At 43.9% G+C, this 15004-nt stretch overlaps 1 protein-coding gene across 4 annotated transcripts in view; it reads right to left on the bottom strand.

Annotated features, from left to right (window-relative positions):
• Positions 1–14375, bottom strand: part of USP9X (ubiquitin specific peptidase 9 X-linked) — a 211555-nt gene extending 197180 nt beyond the window's left edge. For 2 of the 4 annotated variants that reach the window (XM_032795782.2, XM_032795784.2), the window contains exon 1: positions 13584–14226. The gene's annotated coding sequence lies outside the window, so the exon portion shown is untranslated. Of the gene's footprint in view, positions 1–13583 lie in introns of all 4 variants that reach the window. The other 2 variants (XM_032795781.2, XM_075059608.1) reach the window with 2 other exon arrangements.
• Between the last annotated feature and the right edge of the window lie 629 nt (positions 14376–15004).

A 15004-nucleotide genomic window follows, 5' to 3' on the forward strand; every position in this document is an offset into this window, starting at 1 on the left:
TATTGACTCTGCCGTGGGGCTTACACGAAAACATGTGCACTATTCAGCAAAACCCACAACAGACAAAGCCATGCGCACATGGTTTGCTCAGGAAAGGCTGAAAGGAATGCCGCTAAGTGGGCCAATTCGTCAAGCCCTATCGACAATATTTGGAACTTTAATGAGGGATGAATCATTCCAAGCCAGCAAGGAGTTTATAAGTAGTTTTAAAAAGCATCATAGTATAGCGCAGGTATCGATTTCTGGAGAAAGCTGATCAGCCGATGAATCAGCCACCAACGCATTTCCCGCCAAGTTAAAATCTATTTCACAAAATGAAGACTACCTCGAAGAACTTTACAATTGTGATGAAACCGCTTTATTTGCAAAACTGCTACCTGATAAGACTTTAGCCTTTAATTACGAGATACAGAAAACAGCTGGATTTTAAAAAAGTAAAAGATCGTGCGACTCTTCTTTTTTGTAGTAAGACGACAGGCAGCAATAAGCTTACCCCCTTCTCGTTGGCCGCTTTCATAACCCTCGCTGCTTTAATCACCTCAATAGAGCCAAACTGCCAGTAATATACACTAACAGCAAAAATCCTTATGACGAGACATTTTTGAGGACTGGTTCCACAACAGCTTTGTTCCAGCTGTTTGTAAGCATCTGCAGTCGAAGAAACTCGAAGCCAAAGCACTTTTGCTACTTGATAATTGTCCAGACCATCCTCCAGCTGAATCACTGGTATTGAGCGATAGAAAAATTCAAGTGCTATACCTACCATTCAACACAACATCAAAAATTCAACTTTTAGACCAAGGCATTTTTCAGAATTTTAAAAACAAATTATCAATGAGAGCTGATTTCGGCAATCGTGTCATGCACGTCTTCAGGCATTTCCAAATTTCTGAAACAGTTAAACATAAAGGAAATTAATTATTTAGTTAAAAAAGCTTGGGACAGAGTAAAACAAAAGTCCATTGAAAACAGCTGGATGAAGGTTCTCAGTGATGTCTTTTCTGTCACTCGGAAAACTCAAGCACTGGCACTGATTCAGAGCCAGACTTTGAAGGATTTTCAAAAGTAGTAGTCCTACAAACACACACACAGACAAAACAGGATAAAGGTAAACTTCTCTTTCAAATGATGAAAGATTTTAGTTTGGATATATCGCTGAAAATCTTAACCAAGTGGCTGTGGATGGATGAAGATTGCCCAACTTCAGAATTTCTGTCCTCAGAAGAAATATTAACAGGCTGCGAGGCTATGCTGAACTGCGAAAGCGATGGCGAGAATTCTAATAACGCAGGCCTAAATGACACTGATGATGAGGATGTCACTGGAAAGGTAAAAATTTCACCTACAGAAGCCTTTAGTGCTATAGAAACTGTTGTAAGATTTACGGAGGAGCAAAATGCGGAAAATATCAAAATAATTCATCTGCGGCAAATGACAGACTTCATAAGAAAAAATGCAAGCATGAAAGAGCAGAAAATAATGGCTTTTTAAAAGGAATCAGACACTTTTTTCAGCATGGCCCTCTTAACCCATGGTCCGTTAACATGCAGTCACGATGGCTTGACTACTGACATCCGCGCATAAACGAGTCTGTACTGTACTAACATAGGTGTTCTCAAACTGGATGTTGCGAGGTTATTACATTGGGGTCGTGAGCTCTCAACCTCCACCACTAAACCCCGCTTTGCCTCCAGCATTTATAATAGTGTTTAGTTTTTTAAAAAGTATTTTTAATTTATTGGGGGGGGGGGTCGCACTCTTAGGCTTGTTCTATGAAAGGGGTCACCAATACAAAAATTTGAGAACCCCTGGACTCATTGGACCCCAATTATCTTTTTTTACAAGCTTCACAAGTGAGCAAAAACTATAAAATTAGAACAGTGGTTCTCAACCTATTTTCCATTGGGGGCCACACATGAATCTGTGTGTGTTATGTGGGCCGCATGCACACTACACAGCGGGTGCTGAGTATGTTACATGGGCCACAGCTGTGTGCTGATTTTTGCAGCAAGTGGCCCAAAGTTTAAGAACTACTATATTAGACTATGCATATAAAGATCAAGCATCTTCATAGTGAACACATCCCTAAACTTCAGCACCAAGTTGTGCAGTCTTGATGAGCAGACCTGAAGTTTAGGAAGAGTTTATATTAAATCTGGTTGGAGAGAGATTAATTTACATTGTAAGGTTACTGTAGAAGTAAATATGAGCAGCTCCTACCCACCAAAATTAAGACAACTGATTGAAAAAAGGTATATTTATTAGGTATTTGTTCCTCTTGGAAGACACTGACTAGCTCAGTTTCTGTACAACACTATCATTTTTGACTTAAGAGTCAAAGTTGAAAACAAAAACAAAAAACAGAGCTATACATCTGGTTTGCTCCACAAAATTAACACCCATAAAACTGAAGAACTAAAAGTTCTCAGGTAAAATGTGACTTTTTTTTTTTTTATACAGTAAGCCAAAACAGCACCAACATTAACAGATACGAATTTTCCCAAATGAACCATATTACTTTGAACTAGATATTAGTTCTTACTGTTCTGTTACCAAACACATCACTACCGATTAGACTAAACAAAAAAAAGAGTTGGACTGAAGAATAATTCTGATTGTTGAGCAGCAATTTTTGTTTAGAATTTGAACAATTTTATAACTGTAAAATCTTTTTTTAAATACTTAAATCACTGCAATTATCCTAAAGTCAGCTGGCATAGTGAGAAGCTGAAGTTGAGATCCTTTCCTGACTATACACGTCACACACCAGTATTCAGCTCATATTAGCCTAATTTTCAGAGGTGCTTGGCAAATCTCATTGAACTCAAGGAGAGATGTAGTCAGTCTTCGTCGGGGGGTGGGGGGGCGGGGAAGAGATCAGGCAGCATGTCTTATATCCACCTAGAGAGGATCTGTAGTCTAGTGGCTACAGCACAGGCTCAGAGTCAAGAGACCAGAGTTCTCTAGGTCCAACAGACAATAACTTGCTATGTAACTTGTCTATTGTTAAACAGCATCTCTTTGTCTCAGCTTTCCCACCTGTGAAACAGAGATAACCGAACTATGCAAACTGCAAGCTTTGGAAGAAAAGTGTATCAAGAATAAAATATAATTGCGAACTTCAAAACACTTTACAAATATTAATTAATCCTTGCCACCCATGCGAGAAGTATTATGCTCAGTGTTGGGAGAAAAGAAAAAAAAAATCTATTCACTTCTGGGGAGATGCTTTCCTAGAGACTTTGAAGTGGGGAAGGGAGATCTAAGCTCAATTTGTGGAGAATCTAACCTTTCAAGTTTTAAAAATTAAGTCTCCATTCCATGCAGTTATGTAAAAACCTTCCAAGTGTGAACTGAGGATGAAACAATGCAGTCTTTCTGAGTATTCAGATAGCCTCTGCTATTACTCACTGCATTGCCAAAGAGGAACACAGTGAAATGAACAAGTTTTTGGTCATTTTCACTACTGCTTTTCAGCTATCTCTAGGCAGAAATGAAACTTGCTGTTATGGGGGAAGTTGTAAGAAACAACAGAAGCTAGCACTATCCAAGAGGCAACAATGAAAAAAAAATGGAGGCCAAGCCTGGGATCTACTAGGAGACAACTCTGCATCCTCCTACCAAGCAATACCAGCCAAGACTCTTGGGGAGGAGGACGCTAGTAAAGACTCCCACTCAAAGTCAGAAGACACAGGGGCTGGAGTGCTGGCAAAGATGGCGAAAAGAAAAAAAATTCCCCCTTCCAAAATACAAGGAAGAAGATCTTCAAATTCAGACATCTACCAGCAAGAGGCTATTAAAGATGGAGCCTCTGAGCAAGGTCAAAGCATCTTAGAAGTAATCTGAGCAACTGTAGACTTCTCAACAAAGGTCTTGTTTTGCACTTCCCTCCCCCGGTTCCCTTCTCTTCCCATCTTTCACACTGATCAAAATGCCAAGCCCTATTTTCCCAGTTTTACAGACAGGAAAGCTAAGGCAAAGGAATTAACGGTTTACCCGATGTCACAGAAGGAGTCATCATCATAAGCCTTGTCTACACCAAGAAAATTACCCACTGATGACAACAAATGTCAGTAACAGGGGCAGCTGAACCTGGTGCTGAACTTAATTTAGTGCAAACAGGCAAGGACAAACCTTGCTCCGCACCATTTTGAAAACCACAGCTAAACCCTGATCTGACCAGATGTGGGAAGTGGAGAGAGAGAAAGAGGCAGAAAAAAATAGTGGTGGAAATAGAGTATAACTTAGGGAAAGAAAAAGAAAAATGGACATGGTGTGAGACTTGGGGGGGCGGACGTGGCCTTGGCAGTTTGACAGCTTAGGTAGCTAGTATGAGAAATAATTGCTTTAGTTACACTGGTGATCAGTTGGCAAGAGCAAATGTCCAGTTTTGCCAAACAAAAGTTGGGACATCTGGAACCAAAATGAGAAGTATGGTCATCCTAGGCTAGAGGTCCCCAAACTTTTCCAGTCTGCCCCCCTCACCCCCAGGAGCCAGGGCCGGGAACTGTGGTTGGTGACTGTGAGTGGCAGGAGCAGAGCCAGAGCTGGGCCTAGGGACAGGGCTGGAGTGGGGACAGAGTGGAGATGGGGGTAGGGCTGGGCCCTGCTGCATCCCACCAAACGTTCCTCCATGCCTTCCTATGGGAGCATGTCCCATAGTTTGAGAGCCACTTCCTAGACTGTGGTAAGAGCTGCTCAGGGAGCCCGGGCAGTGTGGGGAGTCCCAGACCTTGCACCTACATTGGGCAGGGGGCCAGGGGGCTGTTCTTGGGTCCTAAGACCTTGTCCCTGCACCCAGGAGCAGGTGGAGGGTCCAGGGTTCCCCAGGAAGCTCATACTATGGTCCAGCTTCCAGGGCATTTGAGGGGAGGGGAACGGAAGGAGTGGCGGGGGGCCATGAGGGAAGCCCAAATGTTCTTTGTGTCCAGGACCCTAATATATCTTAAATCCACCTCTGCAGGGACCATGGAAAAAAGTACAAGAGACATCTGAGGTATTAACGAAAACTGACAGTAACACTTTACCCTGCTCAGAAAAAAGATTAAAGCATTACTGTCAGAAAAGATATATTTTTCTTTAAATTTATTAAGACAAAATGCAAGAACTAGCATTTTGAAGTTTCAGGTTCCACTGAAGTTAATCATGTGCCACAGGGGTCCACCAATATAGAGATCTGTGCAGAATTTGAGCTTAAAACAGCAAATCAAATCACTGACTTTTCTGGACAAAGCTATCCTATTTCCAGCCAAGGTCCAGATTTTACATATTTTCTGGGACTATGCTACAGTTTTTAAATAACTGAATATTATCACAACCAGAACTGGATAAAAAGGAAGGTTCAAATCTTGAATTCTCATGACTAAACACTTCCTTTACTCTTGCAAATGACAAATAAAACTTCAATAGCCTAAATCTAGGATTCCATGCTTTAACAAATTTTTAGGCTAATGTGTTTTCACTCCCCAAACCCTGTAAAAGGGTAGACTAAATCAAATCTTCCAATAATCCCTTTTTTTTCTTTCTTTTATTAAGTTAAAAATCACGGATGGACTTAGTTTGATGAAACTTGTTAAAAATGTGCTAAATATTTTATTGGTACAACAGAAACCAGAAAAAATAACCACTAGTATATAAAAACATATACTGAGATGCCAATATTGATAGTAACATTTCTCATTGTGTAATTTACAGCGCTATTATGGAAAACCAACAAAGAAATTTTTAAGAGAGGCTTCCCCTCCACAGACTTGTAAGCGGTTTAATTTCTAGTACCAAAGGATCAATAACCTAGAATCAAATCCATATTTCTAGAACGTCTACACTGTGTCACAGTGTTGAGGGAAACCCACTTCAAAAATTGTGTCTTTGATAAGAGAGGCATATTTTCAATATAATTCTACACATTCCTCAAGAATTTGCAAGTTTAATGAGGTTCAGCTTTCCCCCTCAAGCCCCTTTTGCTGTTTTACAGTTACCGAGACCCATGTGGTATCCAGAACATTTCAAAGGGTCACATGGCAGCTCCTGCGGCTCCTGTCCCACAGGGCTGGCCAGGCTCATCTCCCTGCTCCTTATCTCACCATCACTCAGGTTTGGTCCAGCCATCATGACAATGGGAGTCCAGGTAGGCCAAATTTGACTGAGTGGCACTGCAAGCCCACGAGCCAGATCACAATGCCACTCACACAAAATCGATCCAGTTAGGTGGGCGGGGCCAAACCTCAGTGGCACTGCAACCCCAGAAGTTGCAACACCCAGAGTAGAGAGCCAAGCCAAGTCCAGCCCAACCAGCCTCAAAGCACAGGGGCTGCAGGAGCCGCCACTGTGGGGTGAGTGCTGGCAAGACCACCTTCTCACCCCAGGGGCAGGATCTGACTGAAATTACCCTAGGGCCTCCACCTCCAGACTATTTACTGGGTCACCATAAGAATTTACAAATGGGACCTGAGCCCAAAAAGGTCGACAATCACTGACCTAGAATATTAAAGCTCCCATTCTGCAAATACACGTACTTTACTCTATTCCAGCCCTACTGAAGCTATGTGCATAAAGTTAAGCATCTGCTTAAGTGTCAGAAAGATTGCAGTGCCTAGGGGATCTATAACGCAAAGTACAGCAAAACCTGCCCAGAGCGACCACTCATCTGAGTTAGCAAAAGTGGTCACTTGTAAGACGTGGTCTCTCTTCAAAGGTTTGCACAGCAGATAGTGGTCATATTCCATGGCTTCTGCAAGAAGTTGCTCATAACAGCTGGTCTCTCTCAGACAGGTTTTACTATATATGCCTTGTGCTGCAAAGGAGGTCATATTAGATCAACTTGTAAATACAGTTTTCCAGGTCAATCAATGTTTATATTCAGCTAGTTGCAAAAGATACCATTTGTCTACAAGAAATGCAGTTGTCTGTTACACTTCAGGTACCAGTCCAGAAAAACAGTCCAGAACCTAGTGAAAAAGAAGCCCATACAATCAAGGAATTTCCCCAAAGTAAGCAAGTATGAAAATGTAAGGTCTTTGTTTTATTCCATCAATGTCTGAATTCCTACTATCATCCCAAACATGTGTCAATAACTAGAAGACAAGATAGCAAGTCCTATCCAGCAGCTCAGAACTGAACTTTCTGAAGTACAATGAAAATAAAATTGTTTTGAACAAAGAAGAAATATTAGTAAAGTTCACAATGAAAAATTTAACAGGAATTTGGTGCGTTAATTTCCTTTTTTTAAAAAGGAAATTCCACTTTGGAATGCTGTCATCTTTTTAATTTATTCCTCCCACCCCACGTTAGATGCGCATACCCAAGCTGTCTTATACCTTTACTGATGTCCAACTTGACAAATCATCCAGCAGGCCACTAAATCAGATTTATTCTATTTACAGGAAAAGCATGATGTAAGCATGTGGTGTGGGGGAATCCCTATAGTCTCCCAGGGATTCCACAAGCAAAGTTCTGAGAGAGTAAAATTAAGATAAAAAGACAAATTCAGAAACCCCGTCCACACTAAGCGACAACTGCATTGGAGGACCTAGTTAAACAAAATTGTCCCACCCAAGTTAAAACATGATTCTGTATTCAACCATAGTTGGAACCCTTTTTTAATCGCATTCCCAAGTAAAGCTATCACCATGGCTCTGTTCAGGAACACGGTCAAAAAGTACAGTTGTTTTTAAAAAGGCTGTTATACCCATTATGACAATATTATATCAAAGCTAAAAAAGTTTTAAATGCCACCATATCTATGGGAGAAAAAAATTACAAGATTAAAATATGAAGTCTGGTGGTAATTTTTAGCAATTCCAGAATCCAAAAGAACTCAACTTTTGAACTTTTCATCTAATACCAATCACATAATGTTATCATCACACACAAGCACATACTTTATATCACAGACTATGCACCACAATCTTAGTTCTGCCACCTAGGAATGGTGGCAGCATTCCATCACCCTTGCAGCCACACTCTCTTTGCATACAAGGGGTGTATGGTCTGTGATATATAGCAGCTGAGGTAACAGTAAGGTATTGTGCTTGCAGGTGGAGGATTAGAGAGTATGTACTGTTAGGGTATGTCTACACTACATAGGAGAGGAAACCTCCCGGCTTGGCCCATAGACTTGCATTAGTGGGGCTCGCAACCGGACACTAAAAATAGCTATGTAGACGTTGTGCCTCTGGCTGAAGCTCAGGCTCTGAAGACTTAGGGGCCAAATGGGGTTTAGAGCCCAAATACCAGGCCAACCTGCAATGTCAAAGCACCATCTACACAGCTATTTTTAGAGCACTAGTGCAAGATCCATTAACACGGGTCTCTGTACCCAGGCTGGTAGGCTTGCTCCCAGATACAGAGTAGACATACCTTTAGATCAGGGATTCTCAAACTGGGGGTTGGGACTCCTCAAGGGATCATGAGGTTTTTACCCAGGGGCCATCAAGTGATCCATTCCCTGTCGCCCATTCCCAGCTTTGGGCAAATGGACTAGGAATACCCATCCCTGCCCATCCTGGCGAATAGCCATTGATGGACCTATCCTCCATGAATGTATCTAGCTCTTTTTTGAACCCTGTTATAGTTTTGGTCTTCACAACATCCTCTGGCAAAGAGTTCCACAGGTTGACTGTGTATTGTGTGAATAAATATTTCCTTTTGTTTGTTTTAAACCTGCTGCCTATTAATTTCATTTGGTGACCTAGTTCGTGTGTTATGAGGAGTAAATAACATATCCTTATTTACTTTCTTCACACCAGTCATGATTTTATAGACCTCTATCATATTCCCCCTTAGTCATCTCTTTTCCAAGCTGAGAAGTCCCAGTCTTATTAATCTCTCTTCATATGGCAGCCATTCCATACCACTAATCATTTTTGTTGCCCTTTTCTGAACCTTTTCCAATTCCAACATATCTTCTTTGAGATGGGGCGACCACATCTGCACGCAGCATTCAAGATGTGGGCGTACCATGGATTTATACAGAGGCAATATGATATTTTCTCTCTTATTATCTATCCCTTTCTTAATGATGCCCAACATTCTGTTCTCTTTTTTGACCATCACTGCACACTGAGTGGATGTTTTCAGAGAACTATCCACAATCACTCCAAGATCTCAAGTGGTAACAGCTAATTTAGATCCAATCATTTTATATGTATAGTTGGGATTATGCTGTCCAATATGCATTACTTTGCATTGATCAACACTGAATTTCATCTTCCATTTTGTTGCCCAGTCGCTCAGTTTTGAGAGATCCTTTTGTGGCTATTTGCCTGGGATTTAACTATCTTGAGTAGTTTTGTACCATCTGCAAATTTTGCCACCTCACTGTCTACCCCTTTCTCCAGATCATTTATGAATACGTTGAATAGGACTGGTCCCAATACAGACCCCTGGGTGCCTGGGGGACCCCACTATTTCTCTCTCTCCATTCTGAAAACTGAACATTTATTCCTCCCCTTGGTTTCCTTTTAACCAGTTACCAATCCATGAGAGGACCTTCCCTCTTATCACACTGTCAGCCTCCACCCCAAGCCCCGCTTGGCCTCCAGTATTTATAATGATGTTAAATATATTAATAAGCGTTTCTAGTTTATAAGGGGGTCACACTCAGAGGCTATGCGAAAGGGGCCACCAATACAAAAGTTTGAGAACCACAGCTTCAGATAGCTTAACTTTTTCTTGTGTCTGGATCAGTGTAAAGTACATTGTGTGTAGCAACCCTTACTTCTTCCTCAGTAAGTCTGCATGTATTATATTATAATGTTAGATGACACACTGTAAAATACAAAGGAGAAAGACTACAACCCAGTACCATAGGTACATAAGATTATTTTTTGCAAAAGATATACCATCTTCTATGATACTAAAAGAATGTCCAACCACTCAAATTTAGTTCACATACTACTCCTGAACTACAACTTTAGCCCCTAAATTTAAAACAAATATGAAAAGAGCAATACAACTATTATGTACTACATTTTTAAGGATTCACCCAATAATCAAGTTAATGGTTAAGAAGAGTCAATATTTCCAAAGCATGATTTTCCTAGAAAAATAGTGATTCTTGAACAGCGGAAAGAATTCTCACTTAAGCACGTGGATATTAACAGTAGCATCCCAAATTATAAGAGTAAACACTAAAAAGAGCTTTGGAAGAGATATAAACCCTCATGTTTATAACCTCTAACTACTAGGTATTAGGAGAAAACTTTCCCCTTGTGCAAATTATTCCTCATTAGGGTTTCTAACACCTTCATCAGAGACCACTGGTTCTGACTCCTGTCGGTGACAGGATACTGGATTAGATAGACCACTGGTCTGATTCAGTATAACAATTTCAGTGCTCCTTAGAATGCAAGTAAGGACAAAAGCACTGTTTCATCCTTAAAAGTATCATAAACTGAAGGAAGTAATTTAATTTTAAGTTAGATTTATATTTATCAGTAAAAATGTTTTCAAAATGATGCTGCAATTTTTAATTCTATTTATCAGCTAACAAACGCTTTTTCAGAAAAAATAGCTATCCTGCCTGAAATCCATGTAATTGTTAAATTCTAATACTTTAAATATAGTTGAGTATATTGGGAAAAAATAAAAAGGTTCCTATGACTCTTAAAGAAAAATCCTCAATAATAAAGTAGATGTGATTAAAAATAACTTTTAGATACACACTCAACAAAATTCTTATTCAGTTTTACTCAGGATATCTGACATTTTGATAAGCCCTGAATGAACAGCATAGTTAGACTTGAGAACCCCTGCAAGAGAATACTACTGTGGTTTCTTTACTGTAGGCATTTCTAGTTCCTCAAGCGGCTATTTACTTATCTTTTCTCATTTTCTTTGAAACAATTCCAGCATTTTCAATACAATACATAACTGACAAGACTGGATACATAAGGACTTGATGAAGCCCTGACTGGGATGATTTAGTTGGTGTTGGCCCTGCTTTGAGCAGGGGATTGGACTAGATGACATCCTGATGTCTCTATTCCAACCCTAATATTCTATGATGCTAATAGAAACGGGGGTTGCTTTACACTGTGGGGTACCCTCAAACATGAATGCATGAATATAGGAAACAAAACACTTCTAAAGGGAGTGGTGTCTAAAGATGCAAAAGCCACACAAGGTCTGCTCCCACTGCCCTTATTGATTGGTACGTACAGAAGCAGCCCTTCCTGTCTGTTCAATAGGAAGTAGTATCACCAGAAGAGTAAATTCATGAAGACATGAAGCAGCAACCTGGAAACAGTAAGATGACAGGTTGCTCAAAGGAAACGTTTTAAAAAGACTATATGAAGAGGCAAGATGATAGAAAGGGCATAAGGTAAAACTGAAAAAGTAGGAGAAAAAGTGATGCAAATGTATGGGTTTATTTTTAACCTAGAGCCTTTTTTCACATAGCTAGATGTTCAAGGTTCTTCCACTGCAGTTTATTCTAGATTATACTGATTATGTCTTTATTCAGAGCTATCTTTAAGTATCTATGACATTCAGCGCAGCTGGACTTTACTCTCCTGCTCTAAATACTGCAACTGAGGGAAATAATTTTAATATTTGGGAAATATGACTAAGAAAACTGCTGTGTTCTTCTGGTTTGAGAAAACAAATGGTGCTGCTGCCTTGAAAATAATCATATGTTTAATAAAAACCTCAAAATCAATATACAGTAGGATTAAGATTCTGCTGAAATAGATGGCTTCATCCTACAAGTTCCTCAACAAGGAATACTAAAGAAGGAAGCCTTACCATTTTATCATAAGCAGCCCCCAAAAGATCCAGGACGTAGCTAGCAGTTTGAAATTTGTAGATAACTGCTAATCTGTTACCCATAACCTCTCAAGGTAGAATTGCCACTACAGCTACCTAATCAGCAAAGACCCAATCCTCTCAAAACTTACAGCCAGTCCCATAGCCCAGCACAACTGTAGTTAGCTACTCCCTTGACGCCTTCGAGGAGCAGTGGGCGTTGTCTGGGGTTCTCTGCTCGGTGTCCCCATCGGGTTCCCTTCGGTTAGCCCTGTGACCTCACTCCCGCTCCTGCTTTTTTTCATTAGTTGTCCCCCGGAATTACTTGGTGTTCTAGACCTGTGGATCCTCCCCTTAGGCTGGGGGGTAGGTCATTTAGAAGTGGGCGGGCGAACCCCGGGATGCCAATAGGACAACTGTAGTTAGCTAGCAAACGGATAAGAAACAGCCCAGAGACAAACAAACCTGCAAGTCAGTTTGCCAGAGCAAGTGTTACTAGCATATTTAGCACTACATATATATAAAAATTAGCCAGGTTTAAAAATTTAGGCCTCAATCTTCCAGTTAGGTCCATATGGGCAGATTCTTGCACATACCCAAAATGACCTCAGGGGGCTTTACTCTGATGCAAAGGTCCACCCACACTGAACCCAATATCAGGATCAAAGTTTTAAAACAATTTGCAGACAAAATCAACATGCCTGAGAGAACCATAATACACACCTGATTTGTATAAAGATTTTAGTCCTTTCAAAATTCTAATTAGAATTACACATTTTTATATTGATAAATTAATTTTTGCTACATGGTCAATATACAACTTGATTCCTGGACAAAATAATCAAATTAAATATGGCACCTTACAACCTAGGACATTTATATAGAAACAAGTTTATCTAGCAATAACAAAAGACTGGTCATATGGATTTTTCATATACATCTTCACTGTAAGCACACAATGGTGCCAAAATGAGGTAGAATAGTAGTTAGATAATTCCAGTGTGCGCGGGTGGGGGTCCTGTGCTCATCTCAATTACCTGAAATGATGGCTTACATGTTATAAATTATGTCCCCATTGCACAGCCTCAGATATTAATCTCAAAGTAACGTTTTAACACTGCTTAAAAGAAACAACTGGAAAGTCTTAAGTTGTCATTTTGGAGAACCAACAGGGTGAACTAAAGAGAAACGGGTATAAAGGGGGAAGGCCATTTTCCACATAGAAAGAGTTTTATTAGGAATGGGAGCTACACACTTCACTTGCACCCATGTTAATAACGCTTACAGCGGGTGGGAGTGAGCTGGTGCTGCTGGATTTCACTCCGATTTGGGGGAAGAGTCTGAGCAGGGCCTTATTTCCAGGCGTAGCCGTGGCCTACACGGCTCCAATCACTCCACTTCAGTAATGGCGCTTGGTGTGAAATGAAACGAGACTCAGAAGAGATAAAACCGGGTGCAGCTCTGCGTGGGGCTCCTCTCACCCCAGCAGTCCAGGGAGGAGCCGCCTGACGGACACGCTCCCCGAGGGCCCAAGGCGGGTACGCTCCCTCCAGCCTGCCTCGCAGCCCCGCACAGGACGGGGAAAGGATGAGACGCCGTCAGCCATTTTCCTTCACGCTCCAAAACACGGCGATGTACGGACACGCTGCGGGGGCGGCGGCGCCGCCACCTCCCCTCCCCCCGCAGCCATAACACAGCGGCCTCCGGCTCCTCACTCCGCCCAGGGAGCCCCGTTCTCCAGGGCCACGGGCCACTCAGCCTGCGCCTCCCTGCGCTTAGCGCGGCCACCGGGTGCAACACGAACCGCTCCCCGCCACTCTGCCCCGGCCTATGCTTACCCCCGCACGGTGTCCTCTTCTCCCGCTGCTACCGCGGCCCGCTCCCCACCTGGGTGCTGCTGCAGACGATGCGCCGCCAGGGGCTCTCTCATCCCAGGCAGCCAGTGGGGCAACGAGTCATACTCGGCGTAAGGCCGGCAGGCGGAGGGGCTGCCCGTTCCCGGGCCCCGCGGCGCTGTGCGGAGTTGTCCGCGCTCGGATCCCGGCCTGGCCACTTGGCTCCCTCCGGCAGCGGCGCCGGGGCGACTCTCCTGCGTCACCAGCTCCTGCCCGGCAGCCCGGGGCTTGGCCGGGGCCTGTACGCTCCGCCCCGTCCGGGGCTCAGACACACACCCGGGCGAGGGGCGCACAAACTCCCCGCGCCTCTCACCGGGGCCTGGGATCGGCAGAGGGAGGAGCCGGGCACTGGCCGCTCGCTGCGTCCACGGGGCGGAAGAAAACAGACACGGCGGCGCGGCCGGTTTCTCACTCCCGGCGCTGGCGTCTCGCTACGTCCTGGGCAATATGGCGGCTCCGGCAGCGCTGGGCCAGCGGCGCAGACGCCGACTCAGCGCGACGGCCGCCCCGCCACCCAAACAGCGTGCCCCCCCCGCCCCGCCGCGTGTCACTCAGGCCTTGACGGGAGGCAGGCCTGGGGGCGGTCACCGCCCTCGGGGCGCGCGCGCGGCGGCTCTGCGGGCGGGAGCGAAGGGGAGGGGGCGCGGAGCGGGGCGGCCCGGCCGCGCTCAGTGGGGTGGGCGGCCGTGCGGCCGTTTCATGTCAGTTAGGCTCGTTTGGGTTCCATTGTGACCCGCTGTGCGAACAGCGCCGCCGCGGAGAGCCCGGATAATGACGTCAACGCTTCCTGCTCGGGGGTGGGGGAGGTGGAACGGGAACAGGCGCGCTGCGGCCTGGCGCAGCCGCTGACGTCCCCCTCCCCCGCGGGGCTAGGAGCCCCGCCTCACGCTGAGGGGCGCCCCGAGCCGCTTTCGGGCCCCGCGCACCGGCCCAGGAGGGTGGGGCCCGGGGGGGAGGAGGAGAAACGCCTCGGCGCGCAGCAGCGCTGATGGCCGACTCGAAGCATTTTGGCCGCAGTTCGCCCCGCACCGGGCTGCCCGTAGCTTAGGTCACAAGCAGTAGTCGTGACACGTAACAGCCCGAAGAGTCACTGCACCTCGCCCTGGCTCGGATTCTACAAAAAGGCTGGGAAAAGTTTAGTGCGAAACAGTTTCCTGGGGCTGCCTGGCACAGTGCGTGCAGACATGGTACAGCACTCGTTCTTCATAAGAGTTTTGCATGCATACAGCACCCTTCGTCCCAAAGCATGGTACTCACTTAGGACCTAATGCTTCAATTGAGTCAGACTGGAGTTTTGCATAGACAGTAGAATAAGGCTTTTAGACTGACATACAAGTTAATACTGTATGCACAGAGCAATTACT

The sequence above is a fragment of the Chelonoidis abingdonii genome, chromosome 1 (genome assembly GCF_003597395.2).
Source record: "Chelonoidis abingdonii isolate Lonesome George chromosome 1, CheloAbing_2.0, whole genome shotgun sequence".
NCBI lineage: Eukaryota > Metazoa > Chordata > Testudines > Testudinidae > Chelonoidis > Chelonoidis abingdonii.